The sequence below is a fragment of the Scyliorhinus torazame genome, chromosome 24 (genome assembly GCF_047496885.1).
Source record: "Scyliorhinus torazame isolate Kashiwa2021f chromosome 24, sScyTor2.1, whole genome shotgun sequence".
Lineage (NCBI taxonomy): Eukaryota > Metazoa > Chordata > Chondrichthyes > Carcharhiniformes > Scyliorhinidae > Scyliorhinus > Scyliorhinus torazame.
In genome coordinates, this window is record NC_092730.1 from 34,649,589 (window position 1) to 34,674,477 (window position 24,889).

Here is a 24,889-nt window from a genome sequence, read left to right on the forward strand (position 1 = left end):
ACCGCCCGTTCCCTAGTTGGACTGTCTACATATTGTTTTAAGCAGCCCTCCTGGATGCTCCTTACAAACTCCGCCCCGTCTAAGCCCCTGGCACTAAGTGAGTCCCAGTCAACATTGGGGAAGTTGAAGTCTCCCATCACCACAACCCTGTTGTTTTTACTCTTTTCCAAAATCTGTCTACCTATCTGCTCCTCTATCTCCCGCTGGCTGTTGGGAGGCCTGTACTAAACCCCCAACATTGTGACTGCACCCTTCTTATTCCTGATCTCTACCCATATAGCCTCACTGCCCTCTGAGGTGTCCTCCCGCAGTACAGCTGTGATATTCTCCCGAACCAGTAGCGCAACTCCGCCTCCCCTTTTACATCCCCCTCTATCCCGCCTGAAACATCTAAATCCTGGAACATTTATCTGCCAATCCTGCCCTTCCCTCAACCAGGTCTCTGTAATGGCAACAGCATCATAGTTCCAAGTACTAATCCAAGCTCTAAGTTCATCTGCCTTACCCGTAATACTTCTTGCACTAAAACATATGCACTTCAGGCCACCAGACCCGCTGTGTTCAGCAAATTCTCCCTGTCTGCTCTGCCTCAGAGCCACACTGTCCCTATTCCCTAGCTTTTTCTCAATGCTCTCAACATCTGACCTATTGCTCCCGTGCCCACCCTCCTGCCATACTAGTTTAAACCCTCCCGTGTGACACTAGCAAACCTCGCGGCCAGGATATTTATGCCTCTGCAGTTTAGATGCAACGCGTCCTTGTTATATAGGTCACACCTGCCCCGGAAGAGCTCCCTGTGGTCCAGATAACGGAAACCCTCCCTCCTACACCAGCTGTTTAGCCACGTGTTTAGCTGCTCTATCTTCCCATTTCTAGCCTCACTGGCACGAGGCACAGAGAGTAATCCCGAGATTACAACCCTAGAGGTCCTGTCTTTTAACTTTCTGCCTAGCTCCCTGAACTCCTGCTGCAGGACCTCATGCCCCTTCCTGCCTATGTCGTTAGTACCAATATGTACAACGACCTCTGCCTGTTTGCCCTCCCCCTTCAGGATGCCCTCTACCCTTTCGGAGACATCCTGGACCCTGGCACCAGGGAGGCAACATACCATCCTGGAGTCTCTTTCACGTCCACAGAAGCGCCTATCTGTGCCCCTGACTATAGAGTCCCCTATTACTATTACGCTTCTGCGCTTTGACCCTCCCTTCTGAACATCAGAGCCCGCCGTGGTGCCACTGCTCTGGCTGCTGCTGTTTTCCGCTGATAATCTATCCCCCCGACAGTATCCAAAGGGGTATACCTGTTCGAGAGGGGGACAACCATAAGGGATTCCTGCACTGACTGCCTGCCCTTTCTGGTGGTCACCCATTTCTCTGCCTGCACCTTGGGTGTGACCACATTTACATAACTGCGATCTATGACGCCGAGCTGTTTATGTTTATGTGGAGCTAATGCTTCCTCTTTTGCGGCATTCTAAAACTTGAGTTCTTAAGCTTAGAGTAAGAGATAGCAAATTTAAAAAACATTTGAGGAAAAACTACTTGTCGCATCGCAGTAATAGTTGTAACGGATGTTTCTGCGCGACATTGTGAGTTTCAAACTGAGGAAGACTGGCCAACAGTTTCTCATTCAGAATTGATGCGCAACTATGTAATTGAGGTGTATAAGACGTACACAGTACTCCAAATGTGGCCTTACCAAAGTTTTGTACAGCTGCATCATCACCTCACGGCTCTTAAATTCAATCCCTCTGTTAATGAACACTAGCACACCATAGGCCTTCTTCACACCTCTATCCACTTGAGTGGCAACTTTCAAAGATGTATGAACATAGACCCCAAGATCTCTCTGCTCCTCCACATTGCCAAGAACTCTACCGTTAACCCTGTATTCCGCATTCATATTTGGCCTTCCAAAATGGACAACCTCACACTTTTCAGGGTAAACTCCATCTGCCACTTCTCAGCCCAGCTCTGCATCCTATCTATGTCTCTTCAGCCGACAACAGCCCACCTCACTATCCACAACTCCACCAATCTTCGTATCGACTGCAAATTTACTGACCCACCCTTCAACTCCCTCATCCAAGTCATTAATTAAAATCACAAACAGCAGAGGTCCCAGAACTGATCCCTCCGGTACGCCACTGGTAACTCGGATCCAGGCTGATTATTTGCCATCCACCACCACTCTCTGACTTCTATCGGTTAGCCAGTACGTTATCCAACTGGCCAAATTTCCCACTATCACATGCCTCCTTACTTTCTGCAGAAGCCTACCATGGGGAACCTCATCAAATGCCTAAGTAAAAGCCATGTACACAACATCCACTGCTTCACCTTCATCCACATGCTTGGTCACCTCCTCAAATAATTCAATGAGACTTGTAAGGCAAGACCTACCCCTCACAAATCCGTGCTGACTATCCCTAATCAAGCAGTGTCTTTCCAGATGGTCAGAAATCCTATCCTTTCCATGACTTTGCCTACCACCGAAGTAAGACTAACTGGCCTGTTATACCCAGGGTTATTCTTAGTCCCTTTTTTGAACAGTGGCACGACATTCGCCACTCTCCAATCCCCTGGTACCACCCCTGTTGACAGTGAGGACGAAAAGATCATTGCCAACGGCTCTGCAATTTCATCTCTTGCTTCCCATAGAATCCTTGGACATATCCCGTCAGGCCCGGAGGACTTGTCTATCCACAAGTTTTTCAAAATTCCCAACACATCTTTCTTCCTAACAAGTATTTCCTCGAGCTTACCAGTCTGTTTCACACTGTCCTCTCCAACAATATCGCCCCTCTCATTTGTAAATACAGAAGAAAAGTACTCGTTCAAGATCTCTCCTATCTCTTCAGATTCAATACACAATCTCCCGCTACTGTCCTTGATCGGACCTACCCTAGCTCTAGTCATTCTCATATTCCTCACATACGTGTAAAAGGCCTTGGGGTTTTCCTTGATCCTACCCGCCAAAGATTGTTCATGCCCTCTCTTTGCTCTCCTGATCCCTTTCTTCAGTTCCCTCCTGACTACCTTGTATCCCTCCAACGCCCTGTCTCAACCTTGTTTCCTCAGCCTTACATAAGTCTCCTTTTTCCTCTTAACAAGACATTCAACCTCTCTTGTCAACCATGGTTCCCTCAATCGACCATCTCTTCCCTGCCTGACAGGGACATACATATCAAGGACACGTAGTACCTGTTCCTTGAACAAGTTCCACATTTCACTTGTGTCCTTCCCTGACAGCCTATGTTCCCAACTTATGCACTTGAATTCTTGTCTGACAACATCGTATTTACCCTTCCCCCAATTGTAAAACTTGCCCTGTTGCACGCACCTATCCCTCCCCATTACTAAAGTGAAAGTCACAGAATTGTGGTCACTATCTCCAAAATGCTCCCCCACTAACCAATCTATCACTTGCTCTGGTTCATTACCAAGTACCAAATCCAATATTGCCCCTCGTCTGGTCGGACAATCTACATATTGTGTTAGAAAAGCTTCCTGGACACACTGCACAAACACCACCCCATCCAAACCGTTTGACCTAAAGAGTTTCCACATAATGTTTGGGAAGTTGAAGTCACCCATGACTACTACCCTGTGACTTCTGCACCTTTCCAAAATCTGTTTCCCAATCTGTTCCTCCACATCTCTGCTACTATTGGGGGGCCTATAGAAAACTCCTAACAAGGTGACTGCTCCTTTCCTATTTCTGACTTCAACCCATGCTACCTCAGTAGGCTGATACTCCTCGAACTGCCTTTCTGCAGCTGTTATACTATCTCTAATTAACAATGCCACCCCCACCTCTTTTACAACCCTCCCTAATCTTATTGAAACATCTATAACCAGGGACCTCCAACAACCATTTACGCCCCTCTTCTATCCAAGTTTCTGTGATGGCCACCACATCGTAGTCCCTAGTACCGATCCATGCCATAAGTTCACCCACCTTATTCCTGATGCTTCTTGCGTTGAAGTATACACACTTCAACCCATCTCCGTGCCTGCAAATACTCTCCTTTGTCAGTGTTCCCTTCCCCACTGCCTCATTACACGCTTTGGCGTCCTGAATATCGGCTACCTTAGTTGCTGGACTACAAATCCGGTTGTCATTCCCATGCCAAATTAGTTTAAACCCTACCGAAGAGTACTAGAAAATCTCCCTCCCAGGATATTAGTGCCCCTCTGGTTCAGATGCAACCCGTCCTGCTTGTACCGGTCCCACCTTCCCCAGAATGCGCTCCAATTATCCAAATACCTGAAGGCCTCCCTCCTACACCATTCCTGCAGCCACGTGTTCAGCTGCACCCTCTCCCTGTTCCTAGCCTCGCTATCACGTGGCACCGGTAACAAACCGGAGATGACAACTCTGTCTGTCCTGGCTTTTAACTTCCACCCTAACTCCCTAAACTCATTTATTGCCTCCACACCCCTTTTCCTACCTATGTCGTTGGTACCAATGTGCACCAGGACTTCTGGCTGCTCCCCCTCCCCCTTAAGGATCCTGAAGACACGATCCGAGACATCCCTGGCCCTGGTACCCGGGAGGCAACATACCTTCCGGGAGTCTCGCTCGCGACCACAGAATCTCCTATCTATTCCCCTAACCATTGAATGTCCTACAACTATTGCTTTTCTATTCTCCCCCCTTCCCTTCTGAGCCCCAGAGCCAGACTCAGTGCCAGAGACTTGGCCGCTAGGGCCTTCCGCCGGTTGGTCATCCCCGCCAACAGCGTCCAAAACGGTATACTTGTTTTGAAGGGGAACGGCCACGAGGGATCCCTGCACTGTCTGCCTTTTTTTTCTTTCCCCTGAACCTAACCCAGCTATTCTTGTCCTGTACATTGGGTGTGGTTACCTCTATGTAACTCTTCTCTATCACCCCCTCTGCCTCTCGGATGATCCGAAGTTCATCCAGCTTCAGCTCCAGTTCCCTAACACGGTCTTTGAGGAGCTGGAGTTGGGTGCACTTCCCGCAGGTATAGTCAGCAGGGAGACCGGTGGTATCTCTCACCACCCACATCCTACAGGAGGAGCATGCAACTGGCCTAGCCTCCATCCCCTCTTACCTTACAGAATATAGCTGCCCTGTGGACCAACTGGATCTCCGCCCTCCGACTCCCAGTCAGCTGCACTCTCTGTAAACTCCTGGCTCTCTTCTAACTCTTTGTGGAAATGTAGGAAAGAAAATGAAAGGAGCACCTTACTCCCTCCTCACCTAACTCCCTCAGTCACCAAACTCTCACTCTAGCACTCAAATGCACCAAATTCAGCACTCACTCAGTCACCAAACTCTCACTGTAGCACTCAGATGCACCAAATTCAGCACTCAGTGCAAACAAAGTCTGCACTGTAGGGGATCACTTTTTGATTCTGTGGAATTCCCTACCCCAGGGTGCGGTGGATGCAGGTACAGTGAATACATTTAAGGAGGAGGTAGAGAGATTTTTGTTGGTATTGAGTGGAAGGGTTATGGAGAACGGGTGGAGTTGAGGCCAGTATGGGATCAGCCAAGATCTCATGGAAGGTGTTAGGCTCAGGAGGCTAAATTGCCTTCTCCCACTCCTAGATGATGTGTTATAGTAAGGACGTATTCTAACTGAGATCAATCGCCCTCTTCATCTGTAACATTGTAGGTAACAGATGAGGAACACATCAACCGTGATAGAATGGGGGGGCAGACTCGATGGGTCTAATGGCTTAATTCTGCTCCTATATTTTATGAACTTATCTTTTGCGCGACTTCGTGAGTTTCAAACTGAGGGGAAGGAACATATTCCACTACGAATTTATGCGCAATTAGGGCAGGGAGTGAAAAGTAACTTTCTCAGCTTTTTATTATTTGGTTTCACCATGGACAGTGTTCGACTGTTCACCGCCCGCCAAGCCCTGAAACAAAAGCTAAAACTCACAGCCTTTTTTCTATATCCTCATGAAGTGGACGAAACAGAGATACAACAGACACGTTACAGACAAGAATGGGATTTGATTCCACGTGTGCAGAGTACAATGGATTATTGTGCATCACCTTAACCACGTGGTACAACCCCTTTACTTCATGTAACTTTAATATCTGATCTTGTCACAGATAAGTAGCCGAAGCACCCCACCAATGTACAATCAGGAGGACGTTCATCCACGAGAGGTGGCAGAAGGTAATAATGGGAGAAGTGAACCCGGTAACCTCGACTGCACAGTGGGTAGCCGAAGAAGAATTGGTGGCAATGTGGGGTTAAGCCCCAAACACGTCTGCCTCCGTTCGTACCTCCGTTCGTCCCTCCTCTAACCCAACTCGATGCAAGTGGCCTGACAACTTGGAATAGTTTGTCACATCAGTGATTGCAGATCCATCGTGTAAAATGAATCCCACTTCCGAGAAACAACGGGCGAAAAATCGACGAGGATGGGATTCGAACCCACGTGTGCAGAACACAATGGATTAGCAGTCCATCGCCTTAACCACTCGGCCACCTCGTCGCACAACTTTTTGTGTCAATACGTCTTAATTCGTTTTGCACCCATGAACTGATGGAAATTATTTGCCTCTTTCTCTTCAACCAGGTGGTCAACAGGTGGAAATGGAGCAATGGTGGTATAGTGGTGAGCATCACTGCTTTTGAGACCGTTGACTCCGGTTCGATTCCCGGCCATCGCAGTAATAGTTGAATTGGATGTTTTTGCGCGACATCCTGAGTTTCAAACTGAGGAAGACTGGTCAACTGTTTCTCATTCAGAATTTATACGGATTATCTAAGTGAGGTGTTTAAGATGCGAAAAAGTGTAGATATTGTAGGCGAGGTGTTGATGTTACCTGTTGTGGGTCAGTCTAAAACGAGAGGTCATCATCTTAGAATATGAGGCTGCAAATTTACAAAAGATTTAAAGAAAAACTACTTCTCCCAAAGGGTTTTAATTCTGTGGAATTCACTTCCTGAGAGTGTGGTGGATGCAGGGACAGTGAGAAAGTTAAGGAGGACTTAGAGAGACTTTTATTGGTAATGAGTTGAAGGGTTCTGGAGAACGGGCAGGACGGTGGCGTTGAGGCCATTATGTTTGATCAGGCAAGATCACATGGGAGGTTTTACGCCCAAGAGGCTAAATTGCATATCCCAGCTCCAATGTTATGTGTTCTCGGGAGGAGGTGTTCTGGCTGATATCTCAATCGATCTCTTGTTCCGTAACATTTCAGGTAGCAGATGATGAACATTTCAGTCATGATCGAATGGCGGGAGACTTGATGGGTCGAATGGCGTAATACTGCTCACATATCTGATGAATTTATCGTTTGCGCGGCTTCATGACTTTCTAACTGAGGGAAAGAAATAGTTTCCAACTCAGAATTTGTGCGCAATTATGGGGGGAAGTGAATTAACTAACTTTCTCGTCATTTTCTAAAATGGTTTCAATATGGAAAGTGTTCGATTATTCACAACCCCAAGTCCCAAACACTAAAAATCACAGCATTTTTCCGTCACCCTCATGACGTGGATCAAACAGAGACACAACAGACACGTTGCAGACGAGGATTGGATTCGAACTCAAGTGCGCAGAGCACAAAGGTTTCTTGTGCATCCCCTTAACCACGTGGTACAACTCCTCACTTCATGGAACTTTAATATCTGACCTTCTCACAGGCAAGTGACCGAAGCAACCCTCCAGTGCACAAACAGGCGGATGTTCATCCAGGAGAGGTAGCAGAAGGTAATTTTGGGAGAAGTCAACCCGGTGTCCTCGACTGTACTGTGGGTAGCCGAAGAAGAACTGGTGTCAAATAGCGGTTAAGCCCCAAACCCGTTTGCCTTCGTTCCTCCGTCCTCTAACCCAACTCGATGCAATCTGGCCTGACAACTTGGAATAGATTGTCACATCAGTGATTGCAGATCTATCTCGGAAATATTAGGCCCACGTCCGAGAAAAGTGGATTTAAAATCAACGAGGATAGAATTCGAACACACGTATGTAGAGCACAATGGATTAGTAGTCCATCGCCTTAACCACTCGGCTACCTCGTCCCACAACTGCACATGTCAACAGGTTTTAATTCGTTTTGCATCCATGAACTGATGGAATGTATCTGCCTCCTTCTATTCACCTGGTGTTCAAAATTGAAAATGCAGCGATGGTGGGACAGTGGTGAGCAAAGTTTTCTTCCAAGCAGTTATCCCAGTTCGATTCCCGGTCATCGATCTAATAGTTGAATCGGATGTTATTGTGCTACATCGTGAGTTTCAAACTGAGGAAGACTGGTCCACAGTTTCTCACTTAGAATGTATGCGTCATTATCTAATTGAGATGTTCAAGGTACCAAAAGGTATGGAAAAAGTTGACGTGGAGCTGTTGCTTCCTCTTGTGGGGCATTCTAAAACGAGAGGTCATGCTCTTAGAATAACAGATTGCAATTTTAATAAAGAATTGAGGAAAAACTACTTATCCCAAAGGGTTTATGATTCCGTGGAATTCGGTACCCCAGATTGCGTTGGATGGAGGGAGAGTGAGTAAGTTTAAGGAGGAGGTAGAGAGATTTTATTGGTAAGGAGTTCAAGGGATACGGAGAACGGGAAGACGGTGGAGTTGAGGCCAGGATGGGATCAGCCAACATCACATGGAAGGTGTTAGGCTCAGGAGGTTAAATTGCCTACTCCCGCTGCGAGGTCATACGTTCTGGGGAGAAGGTGTTCCTGCTGATAACGCAATCGACCTCTTCGTCTGTAACATTGTAGGTCGCAGATGGGGAATATATCAGCCATGATAGAATGGCGGGCAGACTCGATGGGTCTAATGGCTGAAGTCTGCTTCTTTATTTTATGAACTTACTTTTTGCGCGACTTTGTGAGTTTCAAAATGAGAGGAAGAAACAGTTTCTAACTCAGAATTTATACGCAATTAGGGAAGGGAGTGAAATAAGTAGCTTTCTCACCTTTTTATAATGTGGTTTCAACATGGACAGTGTTCGCCGAATTCACCACCCGCCAAGCCCGTGAACCAAAGCAAAACAATCACAGCATTTGTACTTCATGCTCATGAATTGGACCAAACAGAGACACAACAGACACATTACAGACGAGGATGGGATTTGAATCCACGTGTGCAGAGTACAATGGATTATTGTGCGTCTCCTTAACCACATGATACAACTCATTTACTTCAATGGAATTTTAATATGCGATCTTATTACAGGCAAGTAGCCAAAGAACCCCTCCCGTCTACAAACAGGAGGAGGTTCATCCTGGAGAGGTGGCTGAGGAGAATTATGGGAGACGTCATCCCGGTAACCTCAACTGTACTGTGGGTAGCCGAAGAACATAGAACATACAAAATACAGCACAGAACAGGCCCTTCGGCCCACGATGTTGTGCCGAACCTTTGTCCTAGATTAATCATAGATTATCATTGAATTTACAGTGCAGAAGGAGGCCATTCGGCCCATTGAGTCTGCACCAGCACTTGGAAAGAGCACCCTACCCAAACTCAACACCTCCACCCAACACCAAGGGCAATTTGGACATTAAGGGCAATTTATCATTGGCCAATTCACCTAACCCGCACATCTTTGGACTGTGGGAGGAAACCGGAGCACCCGGAGGAAACCCACGCAGACACGGGAAGGACGTGCAGACTCCGCACAGACAATGACCCAAGCTGGAATCGAACCTGGGACCATGGATCTGTGAAGCAATTGTGCTATCCACAATGCTACCGTGCTGCCCTTAAGAACAAATAAATCTACACTATATCATTTTCCCGTAATCCATGTACCTATCCAACAGCTGCTTGAAGGTCCCTAATGTTTCCGACTCAACTACTTCCACAGGCAGTGCATTCCATGCCCCCACTACTCTCTGGGTAAAGAACCTACCTCTGATATCCCTCCTATATCTTCCACCTTTCACCTTACATTTGTGTCCCCTTGTAATGGTGTGTTCCACCTGGGGAAAAAGTCTCTGACTGTCTACTCTATCTATTCCCCTGATCATCTTATAAACCTCTATCAAGTCGCCCCTCATACTTCTCCGCTCTCATGAGAAAAGGCCTAGCACACTGAACCTTTCCTCGTAAGACCTACTCTCCATTCCAGGCAACATCCTGGTAAATCTTCTTTGCACCTTTTCCAGAGCTTCCACATCCTTCCTAAAATGAGGCGACCAGAACTGTACACAGTACTCCAAATGTGGCCTTACCAAAGTTTTGTACAGCTGCATCATTACCTCATGGCTCTTAAATTCAATCCCTCTGTTAATGAACGCGAGCACACCATAGGCCTTCTTCACATCTCTATCCACTTGAGTGGCAACTTTCAAAGATGTATGAACATAGACCCCCAATGTCTCTCTGCTCCTCCACAATGCCAAGAACTCTACCGTTAACCCTGTATTCCGCATTCATATTTGTCCTTCCAAAATGGACAACCTCACACTTTTCAGGGTTAAACTCCATCTGCCACTTCTCAGCCCAGCTCTGCATCCTATCTATGTCTCTTTGCAGCCGACAACAGCCCTACTTACTATCCACAACTCCACCAATCTTCGTATCGTCTGCAAATTTACTGACCCACCCTTCAACTCCCTCATCCAAGTCATTAATGAAAATCACAAACAGCAGAGGACCCAGAACTGATCCCTGCGGTACACCACTGGTAACTGGGATCCAGGCCGAATATTTGCCATCCACCACCACTCTCTGACTTCTATCGGTTAGCCAGTTCGTTATCCAACTGGCCAAATTTCCCACTATCCCATGCCTCCTTATTTTGTGCAGAAGCCTACCATGGGGAACTTTATCAAATGCCTTACTAAAATCCATGTACACTACATCCACTGCTTTACCTTCATCCACATGCTTGGTCACCTCCTCAAAGAATTCAATAAGATTTGTAAGGCAAGACCTACCCCTCACAAATCCGTGCTGACTATCCCTAATCAAGCAGTGTCTTTCCAGATGCTCAGAAATCCTATCCTTCAGTACCCTTTCCATTACTTTGCCTACCACCGAAGTAAGACTAACTGGCCTGTAATTCCCAGGGTTATCCCTAGTTCCTTTTTTGAACAGGGGCACGACATTCGCCACTCTCCAATCCCCTGGTACCACCCCTGTTGACAGTGAGGACGAAAAGATAATTGCCAACGGCTCTGCAATTTCATCTCTTGCTTCCCATATAATCCTTGGATATATCCCGTCAGGCCCGGGGGACTTGTCTATCCTCAAGTTTTTCAAAATGCCCAACACATCTTCCTTCCTAACAAGTATTTCCTCGAGCTTACCAATCTGTTTCACACTGTCCTCTCCAACAATATCGCCCCTCTCATTTGTAAATACAGAAGAAAAGTACTCATTCAAGACCTCTCCTATCTCTTCAGACTCAATACACAATCTCCCGCTACTGTCCTTGATCGGACCTACCCACGCTCTCGTCATTCTCATATTTCTCACATATGTGTAAAAGGCCTTGGGGTTTTCCTTGATCCTACCCGCCAAAGATTGTTCATGCCCTCTCTTAGCTCTCCTAATCCCTTTCTTCAGTTCCCTCCTGGCTATCTTGTATCCCTCCAATGCCCTGTCTGAATCTTGTTTCCTCAGCCTTACATAAGTCACCTTTTTCCTCTTAACAAGACATTCAACCACTCTTGTCAACCATGGTTCCCTCACTCGACCATATCTTCCCTGCCTGACAGGGACATACATATCAAGGACACGTAGCACCTGTTCCTTGAACAAGTTCCACATTTCACTTGTGTCCTTCCCTGACAGCCTATGTTCCCAACTTATGCACTTCAATTCTTGTCTGACAACATCGTATTTACCCTTCCCCCAATTGTAAACCTTGCCCTGTTGCACGTACCTATCCCTCTCCATTACTAAAGTGAAAGTCACAGAATTGTGGTCACTATCTCCAAAATGCTCCCCCACTAACAAATCTATCACTTGCCCTGGTTCATTACCCAGTACTAAATCCAATATTGCCCCTCCTCTGGTTGGACAATCTACATACTGTGTTAGAAAAACTTCCTGGACACACTGCACAAACACCACCCCATCCAAACTATTTGATCTACAGAGTTTCCACTCAATATTTGGGAAGTTAAAGTCGCCCATGACTACTACCCTATGACTTCTGCACCTTTCCAAAATCTGTTTCCCAATCTGTTCTTCCACATCTCTGCTACTATTGGGGGGCCTATAGAAAACTCCTAACAAGGTGACTGCTCCTTTCCTATTTCTGACTTCAACCCATACTACCTCAATAGGGTGATACTCCTCAAACTGCCTTTCTGCAGCTGTTATACTATCTCTAATTAATAATGCCACCCCCCCCCCACCTCTTTTACCACCCTCCCTAATCTTATTGAAACATCTATAACCAGGGACCTCCAACAACCATTTCTGCACCTCTTCTATCCAAGTTTCCGTGATGGCCACCACATCGTAGTCCCAAGTACCGATCCATGCCTTAAGTTCACCCACCTTATTCCTGATGCTTCTTGCGTTGAAGTATACACACTTCAACCCATTTCCGTGCCTGCAAATACTCTCCTTTGTCAGTGTTTCCTTCCCCACTGCCTCATTACACGCTTTGGCGTCCTGAATATCGGCTACCTTAGTTGCTGGACTACAAATCCGGTTCCCATTCCCCTGCCAAATTAGTTTAAACCCTCCCGAAGAGTACTAGCAAACCTCCCTCCCAGGATATTGGTGCCCCTCTGATTCAGATGCAACCCGTCCTGCTTGTACAGGTCCCACCTTCCCCAGAATGCGCTCCAATTATCCAAATACCTGAAGCCCTCCCTCCTACACCATTCCTGCAGCCACGTGTTCAACTGCACTCTCTCCCTATTCCTCGCCTCGCTATCACGTGGCACCGGCAACAAACCAGAGATGACAACTCTGTCTGTCCTGGCTTTCAACTTCCAGCCTAACTCCCTAAACGTGTTTATTACCTCCACACCCCTTTTCCTACCTATGTCGTTGGTACCAATGTGCACCACGACTTCTGGCTGCTCCCCCTCCCCCTTAAGGATCCTGAAGACACGATCCCAGTCATCCCTGGCCCTGGCACCCGGGAGGCAACATACCTTCCGGGAGTCTCGCTCGCGACCACAGAATCTCCTATCTATTCCCCTAACCATTGAATCTCCTACAACTATTGCTTTTCTATTCTCCCCCCTTCCCTTCTGAGCCCCAGAGCCAGACTCAGTGCCAGAGACCTGGCCGCTAGGGCCTTCCCCCGGTAGGTCATCCCCCCCAACAGCATCCAAAACCGTATACTTGTTTTGCAGGGGAACGGCCACGAGGGATCCTGCACTGTCTGCCTGTTTGTTTTTTTCCCCCTCACTGTAACCCAGCTATTCTTGTCCTGTACCTTGGGTGTGGTTACCTCCCTGTAACTCTTCTCAATCACCCCCTCTGCCTCCCGGATGATCCGAAGTTCATCCAGCTTCACCTCCAGTTCCCTAACACGGTCTTTGAGGAGCTGAAGTTGGGTGCACTTCCCGCAGGTATAGTCAGTGGGGACACCGGTGGTATCCCTCACCACCCACATCCTACAGGAGGAGCATGTAACTGGCCTAGCCTCCATCCCCTCTTACCTTACAGAATATAGCTGCTGTGTGGACTAACTAGATCTCCGCCCTCCGACTCTGCTCCCAGTCAGCTAAACTCCTGGCTCTCTTCGCACTCTTTGCTGAAATGTCGGAAACAAAATAAAAGGAGCACCTTACTCCCTCCCCACCTAACTCCCTCGGTCACCAAACTCTCACTATCGCACTCAAAAAGCACCAAATTCAGCACTCAGTGCAAACTGAGTGCAAGAACTGATGTCACGGTGCGGTTCCATTGACGACGTATCCAGAGGCACATATAGTGACGAAGACTGACAGGTTCAGAATGTCTCTTACACTCTCACACATTACCTGAGAGTGACAGGAATCCCCCATTTACAAACGGGACCAGAGAAGGGCAGAGAGAATGCACGTCACTCCCACATACAACATGTTGACGGATTCAACACAACCAAAATATAAGAAAAGATCATCACCACATATTATCTTCTTCGAAATCCCGCCGTCCCAACTTTAATAGAATAAAAACAATTTTTATCAGTTGTGTCTCACTCTAATCTGTGAACCTCTCTCTACCACAGTGTGTTGACAGCTACTGGCCACGACACAGAACCGCAACAGAGCGGGGGAGATTCACATGAACTGTCGGTGATAGAATGTGATCGGGTGGACGGAGAGGTGTTAGAAGTATGTAAAATTTAAACAATCTATATTCATGCATTTCCCAATGGAATTGGTGGAATTTGGAAGAGTTTATCTTGAGGATCAATTGAGCAGAGACTTTAAAGCATTTTATCTGTGGTTCCCTCTGTGTGAGCTATGCAACATTGTACTGTATCATGCTGTCTCCTTCATTCCTGGGACGAGACTGCAAGAAGGATTCTGAAAGGTATTTGCTGCAAAGCAAACAGGAACGTGCGTGATGATTACTTTTGCTGTGAGGTAGAATGTAAATAGCAGAGAATAGCCTCGATTCCTCGACCTCGGGCTAATGGCCCAGCACGCTTCCGCTGCGGCACTCTGCTCCTTAAACCAGGAGCTACAACATTACTGCCTGGCTGTAGCCACACATCTATTCACTTCTGCATTTGTCCTTTCAACAAGAACACACGTTTGAGCACACTGATTCTGGTCAGCATAGTTCAGATAATTTACTTTCGTGCTGAACGGTTGTTCTGTGAAGGGGATGTGATTTATTCAGTGACGTTGTTCTGATGAGAAAGTGGGGAATGACTGGAATCACCTTCATGGAAGGAAGTTCGGGACGGCAGTTTCACCTCTCTGGGAACATTGATCACGCTCTTACTGATTTCTTCAAGCTTTGCTTAAAGTCCGACCACAGAGAAGACAACTACGAGCAAAGTGGCGCAGCGGACGTGTGCTGGACCCCTAACCCACAGGTCGATGGATCTAAACCATCCTCTGCTATTTATATTCTTACTCACACGAAACGGAAACAAGTTGCTATATGTCAGCAGCACATCTGCCTTTTTCTTTATTAGTATCAAAGTTTTGCTTTCAGTCTGATCCGCTCTTTGGCACCGGTTATTCAGCTACCCACAGTACAGTCGAGGAGACTAAGTTGAGTTCTCCCAGAACATTCTTCTGGCTCCTCTAGTGGATGAACGTTCACCTGATTGGACACTGGAGGGGTTCTTCGGCTACTTGTCCGTGAAATCAGCACCGGAAGCAGCTGTGGAGAGAGATTGCAGTCGCCAGAATTCAAATCTCCATTTGTACACTTCACGTCGCTCAGATCTTAGACTCGCAATAGCTTCGTGTGAGGAAGAGGTCGAGCGGGAATTCGGTTTTTGTTGATTGGAGCAAACTGTTCAATGCAGCAATGAGAAGCTCCTTAACCCCCAGCGGGGTGGATAAGGATGGCACTCAGATACAGGACTCTGGCTAGGGATTAAAAGTAGGGAAAGCATCTATTGTTTGAAATGAAATGATGATGAAGATAGAATTTATGTCGATTTGCGAAAGGATCTTAGTTTGGACGACAGCCGAGTGGTCAAAGTTGCTGCGTTTAGATCGAAGCCTCTACTAGAGGCGTGGGTTCGACTCCCACTCCTGATATTGATTTTTTCTCCAGGAGGTTAAATTTCTCCAGCAATATTTTCAACATCAGGAAGATCCAATACCTCCCTTTCAGTGGAAAAGCGTTGGTCTCAAGACATGAGATTCTTGTTTAAATACGCACAGCAAGACCACACAGGCAAAAGCGCAGTTAATGCCTCGATAATCTGCTTCAGTGACTCTGGTTGAGGAATTAATATTGAGCACAGGACTCCGGGTAAAATTCGTCTTATCTTCTTGTAAATAGTCTGGCTGGTCGGAGTGATTACATCCGTCTGAGAGGGGAAGTTGGAAACTCGGTTTCTATTGTTATTTACTGCTGGATAAAACTTTATTCCCTTATTGGCCCCCTGTGAGGTATTACTGGATATCTTTATTTCTCTATATTGCCCCTCTGTTGGGTACTATTGGATAACGTTTCCAGTCCAGCTTTGACAAATGGTCACCTGGACTCGAAGCGTTTGCTCTTTCCTCTCCCAACAGATGCTGTCAGATCTGCTGAGACTTTAAGGCATTTTCTCTGTGGTTCCCTATGTGTGAGCTTTACAATGTTGTACTGCGTCATGCTGTCTCCTTCATTCTTGGGACTAATGTCGGGATGAGACTGCAAGAATGTTTCTGATAGGTATTTGCTGCAAAGCAAACAGGAACGTGTGTTATGTTTTCTTTTTGTGTCAGGGAGAATGTAAATAGCAGAGAACTACCTCGATTCGTCGACCTCGGGCTAATGGCCCAGCACGCTTCCGCTGCGGCACTCTGCTCCTTAAACCAGGAGCTACGATTTTACTGCCCTGCGGTAGCCACACAGGTATTCACTTCCTCATTTTTTTTCTTTCAACTAGAACACACGTTTGAGCACAGTAATTCTGGCAAATTTCAGATAATTTACTTGCGTTCTGAATGTTGTTCTGTGAAGGTGATGTGATTTCTTGTGTGACGTTGTACTGATGATAAAGTGGGGAGTGACTGGAATCACCTTCATAGAATGAAGTTCGGGTCGGCAGTTTCACCTCTCTGGGAACATTGATCACGCTGTTAGAGATTTCTTCAAACTTTGCCTCAAGTCCGACCCCGGACAGGGTTAACCACGAGCAGCGTGGAGCAGCGGCCCATAACCCAGAGGTCGATGGATCGAAACCATTCTCTGCTATATATATTCTCAATCACACCAAACGAAAACAAGTCGCTATTTGTCAGCAGCACATCTACCTTTTTCTTTATTAGTATCAACGTTTTGCTTACAGTCTGATCCGCTCTTTCACACCTGTTCTTCAGCTACCCACAGTATAGTCGAGGTGACAAAGTTGACTTCTCCCAGAACACTCTTCTGGCGCCTCTCCTGGATGAACGTTCTCCTGTTTGGAAAAAGGAGGGATTCTTCGGCTACTTGTCTGTGAAAGCAGCACCGGGAGCAGCTGTGGAGAGAGAATGCAGTCGTCAGGATGCAACTCTCCAATTGGATACTTCACGTCGCTCAGATCTTAGGCTTTCAATATCTTCGAGTGAGGAACAGGTAGAGCGGGAATTCGTTCCTGGTTGTTTGGAGCAAACTGATCAATGCAGCAATGAGGAGCTCCTTAACCATCAGCGGCCTGGACAAGGATGACACTCAGATACAGGACTCTGGCTGGTGTTCAAAAGTAGGATAAGCATATCTTGTTTGAAATGGAATGACGATGAAGATAGAATTTGAGACGATTTGTGCACGGATCTTAGTTTCGGCGACAACGCATCAGGGTGACCGAGCGGTCAAAGGTTCAGGCCGCAGTCTCTTCTGGAAGCGTGGCTGCGAATCCCACTCCTGATATTGACCTTTCCCCCACGAGGTTAATTTTCTCCAGCGAGATTTTCAACCTCACGAATGTCCAATACCTTCCTTTCAATGGAAAAGCGTTGGTCTCAGGACATGAGATTCCCGCTTAAATACGCACAGCAAGACAACACAGGCAAAAGCGCAGTTAATGACTCGATAATCTGCTTCAGTGACTTTGGTTGAGGAATTAATATTGATCCCAGGACTCCGGGTAAAATTCGTCTTCTCTTGTAAATTGTCCGGCAGGTTCGATTGTTCACATCCGCCCGAGAGGGGAAGATGGGAACTTGGTTTCTATTGTGATTTGTTGCTCGATAAAGCTTTATTTCCTTATATGCCCCCTGTGAGTTATTAATGGATATCGTTATATATCTATATTGCCCCTTTGTGGGGTACTACTGGATATCGTATCCGGTCCAGCTTTGACAAAGTGTCACCTGGACTCGAAACGTTAACTATTTTCTCTCCCTACAGATCTGGTCAGTCTTGCTGAGACTTTAAAGCATTTTCTCTGTGGTTCCCTCTGTGTGAGCTTTACAATGTTGTAATGTGTCATGCTGTCTGCTTTATCCTGGGTTTAATGTCGGGATGAGACTGCAAGAAAGTTTCTGATAGGTATTTGCTGCAAAGCATACAGGAACGTGCGTTATTTTTACTTTTTGTGTCAGGGCGGATGTAAATAGCAGAGAATAGCCTCGATTCCTCGACCTCGGGCTAATGACCCAACACGCATCCGCTGCGGCACTCTGCTCCTTAAACCAGGAGCTACAACATTACTGCCCTGCGGTAGCCACACTATTCACTTCCTCATTTTTTCTTTCAACAAGAACACACGTTTGAGCACACTGATTCTGGTCGGCATAGTTCAGATAATTTACTTTCGTGCTGAATGGTTATTCTGTGAAGGGGATGTGATTTCTTCTGTGACGTTGTTCTGATGGGAAGGTGGGGAGTGACTGGAATCACCTTCATAGAAGGAAGTTCGGGCGGCAGTTTCACCTCTCCGGGAACATTGATCACTCTGTTACTGATTTCTTCAAGCTTTGCCTGTATTTATAGAACGAATACACAAACAATGAAGCGGGAGAATGTATTAAATCAGAGATTGGATATTCTTGTAACCAATATGGCTGTAATGGGAATCCTTCATTTTCCGATAGATCGGGATGAGCTGGATCGCTCAGTCAGAAATCAGATATCTGGGGATTTAAATGTGATTACTACAGTGATAATATTTAACCATGTTAATGTTATTTTGCTCCAATTGAAACGTGTCACGAATACCTCGTTACCTTGTTGCACAACTTGCTTTCAGCCAGGAGATGGCAGCAGTGCGCAATAGTTTGGGTCTCCTGATTGTGTCCACAGATCTCGATAGGAATGGAGCTGCTGCTTCCCGGGGAGCTGCCAAGCAAGAGGCACAGATATTGACCAACTGCACCCGCTCCAAATAGATTCCCCAAATTACTGAACAAAACAAAAACAAGCACAAATCATATTTTAAGAAACTATGACAGTGACTCTGAAAACAATACACCAACACCTCTGAAAGAATCGATTTGCTGTAACTAATTAAAGATGAACCGTTTCAATATCAGCAGTAATTCCTTACCAGTTCTCAGACAGGCACCGACTAGTTAGAAGTTTGCTTCACTTTTCAAGGTCTGGCTCAATAAAATCAATCACAGGCCCATGATCTGCTTTCCTCCTGTTCTCAGACACATCCACTTTGTACAAGGGCGCACTAACTGGTTTTCAGAGTAAGAGTCAGACTGCAGTCACCTCGTTCTCTCTCGATCCCTTTATCCCAGAACCACCTCACAACCAGGAATGGAACTTCTCACAGAGCCAAGAATGGAATAGTTTGTCGATTCTTACACTGATTCAGGATCGCCCATCGCCAGGATGTATTCGTCCAAAAGAGTTGGGATGAAATAGGGCTGAGTTTCACTGTGTATCCAATCAGTCCCCGGAGAAGCACGAAAACAGTGAGTGAGGGAGAGAGAAAGAAACAAAGAAACAGATAGAGAGATAAAATATGTTCCATTTCTAACACGATCATTTTACCCCAAAATACATTTAGCTGAATGAAACCAAACCACGTTTCCATTCCCTGCCGTTGCTGCTTCTCCTTCCGAACGTTGCAGGAAACGTTATTATTTATTGATCGTTGTTTTGAGTGCGAGCTTCTTTATATTTTCTTCAGTTTCCAAAACAAGCTGAACATCTGACTGACTCAAACCGTTCATTTACAAACATTCCGATTCAGTGGCTTGCGCGGGGAGTTCAGCAAACACTTCTAATCACAGTCGCTGCGAGCAGAGCTCGAACCAGCGCGGGGAATCCCCACTGGACTTCAAGTCTAACGCCTTAACCACTCGGCCATCGCAGCTGTGTCTAATATGCCATTCATTAGTAATATGGCCGATAGAATACATTCTAAAACCAGCCTGGAATCACTCCAGGAAGTTATTGCATTCAAACGATCAACGGGGCCCCGGTGTTTATGTGAGGAGGGGTTGAATCTTCGTGGAAAATGACCATTGGATTTGGAGAGAGGCCTTGAGAGACTCGAAAACCTCAGCTCCCTAAACGCACAATTCCACCGATTAAATAGATTGTGGAACAACATCAGTTACATTGGAAATATATTGGAAATTCAAATGGAACAGGACCACACTTTACAGTCTGGAAGACAATTTAAATGATGAAATCTAGAAATTACAGCACAGAAGGAGACCTGTGCAGGCCGAACAGTCACCTGATGACGCAACTAAAATGGTCACGTGTCGGGATTCCGGCATTTCCCCGGATCGCGGTCAGAGCACAAGCCAGGAGGAGCTGCTCAATTATTAAGTCAGTTATTTTTTATTACATATCATTGGTCGCCAGTCATTGAGAGACCAGCATTCCTACATGGTGTCAGGAGTGGGCAGTATGGCAGAACGTCTTCACCGCATCAACATGCTTGTATCACAGAATCGTAGAATATCCAGCTTAGAAGTAGGCCATTCGGCCCAACAAGTCAGCACTGACCCTCCGAATGAGCACCCCAGCAACTCTCTTCAAGAAGAGGTTTAATAGATTGTGCACCAGCAGCCCGGCTAGCTCAGTCGGTAGAGCATGGGACTCTTAATCCCAGGGTCGTGGGTTCGAGACCCACGTTGGTCGCTTCCTTGTTATTATCCGAAAATATTGATGCTGAATGAACTGTCTTCATAACAGGAACACAAGGTTATGTCCCTTGACTGGGAATCCAGAGGTCGAAACGAACCTCGTGACAAAATTTAATAAATATGTATTATTATTTTTAATAATAAAAAATTTCGTCTCAGTAACGGCGCAGAAAGGTTCTGCTTCCGACGGATCTTACTTCCACAACTGGGAACACATTACACAACAGATAATGATTTGACACAACGACAGTGAAGATCTGTCCACGGCAGAGAGCACGGTGACACAGCAGAGAGCTCAGTTACACAGCAAGATATAATTTTACAAAAAGGGCCTCTCTGTGTGCAGCAGAAAACACATTTTCCTAAAAAAAAACAGTTTCTCCATCTCGGCACCTTTTCTGTGTGTCATTGTATGTGTTTCCTGATAGTCTCTTCCTGATTTTTTGTGTATCTTTCTCTGTCTGTTACAGCAGTGCTGCTGTTATGTATTAATCTCACTTGTTCCCAAACAGTAATTGTGATTGATAGATACAGAAACATTTCCAAACTGACATTCAGTACCAATCTCTGATAGAGACTCAACCCCACCCTCACATACAGTACCAGACATTGACTCATAATGAAGGAATCCTGCTCTCACAAACTGTTGAGACTGAGGTGCAGAGTGTTCCCTCCACTCGCGAATACTACCTGTGATTTACAGATACAGAACAAATCTCAGTCAGGTGAGTAGCAGAGTTTGATGGGTACGACATGTATTCCACAATCACCTTCTCTGCGCCAGATAATCAGATGCAGACGACATGCGGCGTCTGTGTTGGTTTAACAAGAGTTTTACCCAAGAACAGGAACACATTTACACAATATCAGGGTATAAGACGTAGGAGCAGAAGTACGCCATTCAGCCCATCGAATATGCTCCGCATTTCAATGAGATCATGCTTGATCTGATGTATGACGTGTTATGACCTCATACGGTGGCACGTTATCACAGTGGTTACCTCACAGCGCCCGCGATCCGGGTTCAATTCCAGCCTTTGGTCACTGACTGTGTGGAGTTTGCACTTTCTCTCCGTGTCTGTGTGGGTTCCCTCCGGGTGCTCCGATTTCCTCGCACAGTCCAAATATGTGCGGGTTAGGTGGACTGTCCATGCTAAATTGACCCTTAGTGTTTAGAAAGTTGGGTGGTGTTACAGGGATGTGATGGGGACACAGGGGTTCTTTCAGAATGTCGATTGGCAGAATGGCCTCCTTTTACATTTTAATGATCTCATGATAATGCTCAAGTCCACTTTCCCGGCATTTTATCTCTAGATTTCATGATGAACCTTTAAAACCAGCAATCCCACCAAGCCTCAAGTAGCGGTAACTCCTCAATGGTCGTTAATTTCCCGGCTGTCAGTCATTTGGCCAGTCTTGAGTGAAGTCACATCGTGGAAATGTCACACATTGATCCAGTTCTAAAATAAATTAAGTCGCTCTAGTCCCTGATGACCATAGGCCCTTTGAGTCTAAGATCTGACTGGTGGGGATTTAACCTGAGGATCACCATACTTCAGGCGAGGAGCAATAATAATAATACTAATAATCTCTTATTGTCACAAGTAGGCTTCAATCAAGTTACTGTGAAAAGCCCGGAGTGGCCACATTCCGGCGCCGGTTCGGGGAGGCTGGAACGGGAATTGTGAGATGGCGGGGTTTTCATGTTTCAGGTCTAGTATAACCGTGTGATCTGAATCTAATTAATTTGGTTTTCCTTCTGCTAATCTTGTCTCACAGTGAGGCAAACCTCACTGATTTGATCGACGAGTGATCGTTCTTCAGTCTTGTCATTGTCGGACCCGCTGAATATGGAGGCATATCCTGTGTGGCAGGATTTAGCTCCAACTCAAGCTATAAGTTTGTGGATGATACCACTGCGGTAGGTCGTATCCCAAACAATGACGAATCAGATACAGTAGGTAGATAAATCACATGGTTGCATAGTGCACTGTCATGTGAGTATACATTTAAGACATGTAAGTTTAAGCAATGTACATTTAAGAAAACAGTGATGTCAGAGAGTGGGTGGAGCTGGGCTTTAGGTCAGCCATTTTGCAGATTTTTACTTTCAGTTTAAAAAGCAGCTTGTGTGTGTCTGTGTGTTTCCAGAGAGCTGCAAGTTTGAAAAGACATTGGGAGTGTCTTCGTTTGCAGGGTGCTGGATCTCTGACATAAAAGACCATCTCTGGATCATTTGGGTGATTTAAACTGATAATTGTAAAGCCTTCAACCTGATGTGATTCTGTTTAAAGGTGTTAAGTCTCTTGGAAGTTTGAAGGAACATTTTAAGGAATTGTTTCTGTTGCAATATTTTCTGAGTTATCTTTGAAGTAAGGGGCGTTAAGAGATCCAATGTTTATTTAAGATGTTAAGTTGAGTTCATGGAATAAACAGTGCTTTGTGTTTAAAAGCCCACGAGTCCATAATTGTATAATAATAATACACCTAGGGAAAAAGCCGTGTGCGAGGAAAAGCAACAAATCCATTAAAGGGTGAGGTTGGTTGAACTCCATGATACATATTGAGGTTCTGAAACGCCTCACCCATAGAAATTGGGGGCTCGTCCGGGATCAAAGTCTATCTATTGGATTGGCTTTTGTGAACTTAAAGACAGTGAAGGATTGTTCCTTTTCCGGTGTGGTATTTTAGTTTACGTGGGGAGAGTGTTGTGAACAATGGCTCTTTCAGAGGCTCAGAAGTTTTTGGGGGTGGAGAATGTCACACGAAGTACTTTACGGGCAGAAACGAAAAGCAGACTGTTAGATTTGGCAAGAACATTGCAGTTAACCTTACCTGACAAAATGCGAAAAGATGAAGTAATTATGGCGGTGGTTAAGCATTTAAATTTGCATGCGATAGAGTTTGACTCATTGGAAATGGCAAAAATTCAGTTGCAAATTAAACAAATGGAACATGAGAAAGAATGAAAGCGGCTTGAATACGAGAGGGAGAGAGAGGAAAAGGAAAGAGAAAGAGAGAGAGAGAGGAAAAAGAAAAGGAGAGAGCAGAAAGGCGAAAAGGAAGAATAGTCCTAGCAGAACAAAAAGAAAAAGAAATGGAAATACAGAGGAGGGAAAAAGATAAAGAGAGCGAGTTTGGACTTCAGAAAATGGCCATGAAACATGACAATCAGTTAACATTGGCAGACGTAAAGGGAAACGTACAGCTGGATGATAGTGATGAGGATAGTGTGAAAGCGCGTCATAGTCGAAGGCTTGGTGGGAAACTATTTAAATATGTCCAAGCACTGTCACGGTTTGACGAGAAGGAAGTGGAAGCCTTTTTCATTTCATTTCAGAAGGTAGCTAAACAAATGAAATGGTCACAGGACATGTGGGCGCTACTGATTCAAACAAAGCTGGTAGGCAGAGCTCGTGAAGTGTTTGCATCACGACCGGAGGTGGCATCTGGAACGTATGAGCAGGTGAAGAAACCCATCTTAAGTGCATCTGAGCGAGTGCCTGAAGCTTACAGACTAAGGTTTAGAAATTTAAGGAAAGAATTTGGTCAAACATACATGGAGTTTGAAAGGCTGAAAGAGAGTAATTTTGATAGGTGGATAAGGGCTTTGAAAATAGGCCAAACGTATGAAGTTCTCAGAAAATTATACTTTTGGAGGAGTTTAAAAATTCAATTCCTGATGTAGTGAGAACTCATGTGGAAGAACAGAAGGTTAGAGCTGCGAAATTAGTATCGGAAATGGCAGATGATTATGAATACGTTCATAAATCAAAGATTGTTTTCCGACATCAGTTTCAGCCGATGAGGGATAGAAACTGGGGACATGAGAAATACTCAAGTGGTAAAGGTAAAGGTGATATGATGGGAGACAATAAAGGGAGTGTACTTCTGATTAAAAAAGAAATCCAGGAGGGTGGAAAAGAAATGAAAAGTTTCAAATGTTTTCACTGTAATAAACTAGGCCATTAAAGTCACAGTGTTGGTGGTTGAAGACAAGCACTGAGAAGGGTGATGTGGTAAAACACGATAAGACGGTGGGGTTTGTAAGAGTGGTAAAGGAAATCCCAAGGGACGCGAAGGAGGTGCAAACAATTGTACAGCCTGTTCAAGAAGTAATTGTTAAGAAGGTGCCAGATGTATTTAAATAATTCACTTGTGTGGGTAGAATTTACTTATGTGTATCAAGAGGAGCAGGTGAAGAAGTCACAATGTTTTGAGATACAGTGGCTAGTCAATCTTTAATGGTAAAAATGA

The 24,889-nt window shown here is 45.6% G+C and overlaps 3 non-coding genes across 3 annotated transcripts; 1 reads left to right on the forward strand and 2 right to left on the reverse strand.

Annotated features, from left to right (window-relative positions):
* Positions 1–6,406: 6,406 nt before the first annotated feature.
* Positions 6,407–6,488, reverse strand: trnas-gcu (transfer RNA serine (anticodon GCU)). Its single transcript has one exon. It is a non-coding gene; the product is annotated as a tRNA-Ser (tRNA).
* A 13,278-nt stretch (positions 6,489–19,766) lies between these two features.
* On the reverse strand, positions 19,767–19,848 carry trnas-uga (transfer RNA serine (anticodon UGA)). The gene has a single exon. It is a non-coding gene; the product is annotated as a tRNA-Ser (tRNA).
* Positions 19,849–20,554: 706 nt separating this feature from the next.
* Positions 20,555–20,629, forward strand: trnak-cuu (transfer RNA lysine (anticodon CUU)). Its single transcript has one exon. It is a non-coding gene; the product is annotated as a tRNA-Lys (tRNA).
* The last annotated feature ends 4,260 nt before the right edge of the window (positions 20,630–24,889 follow it).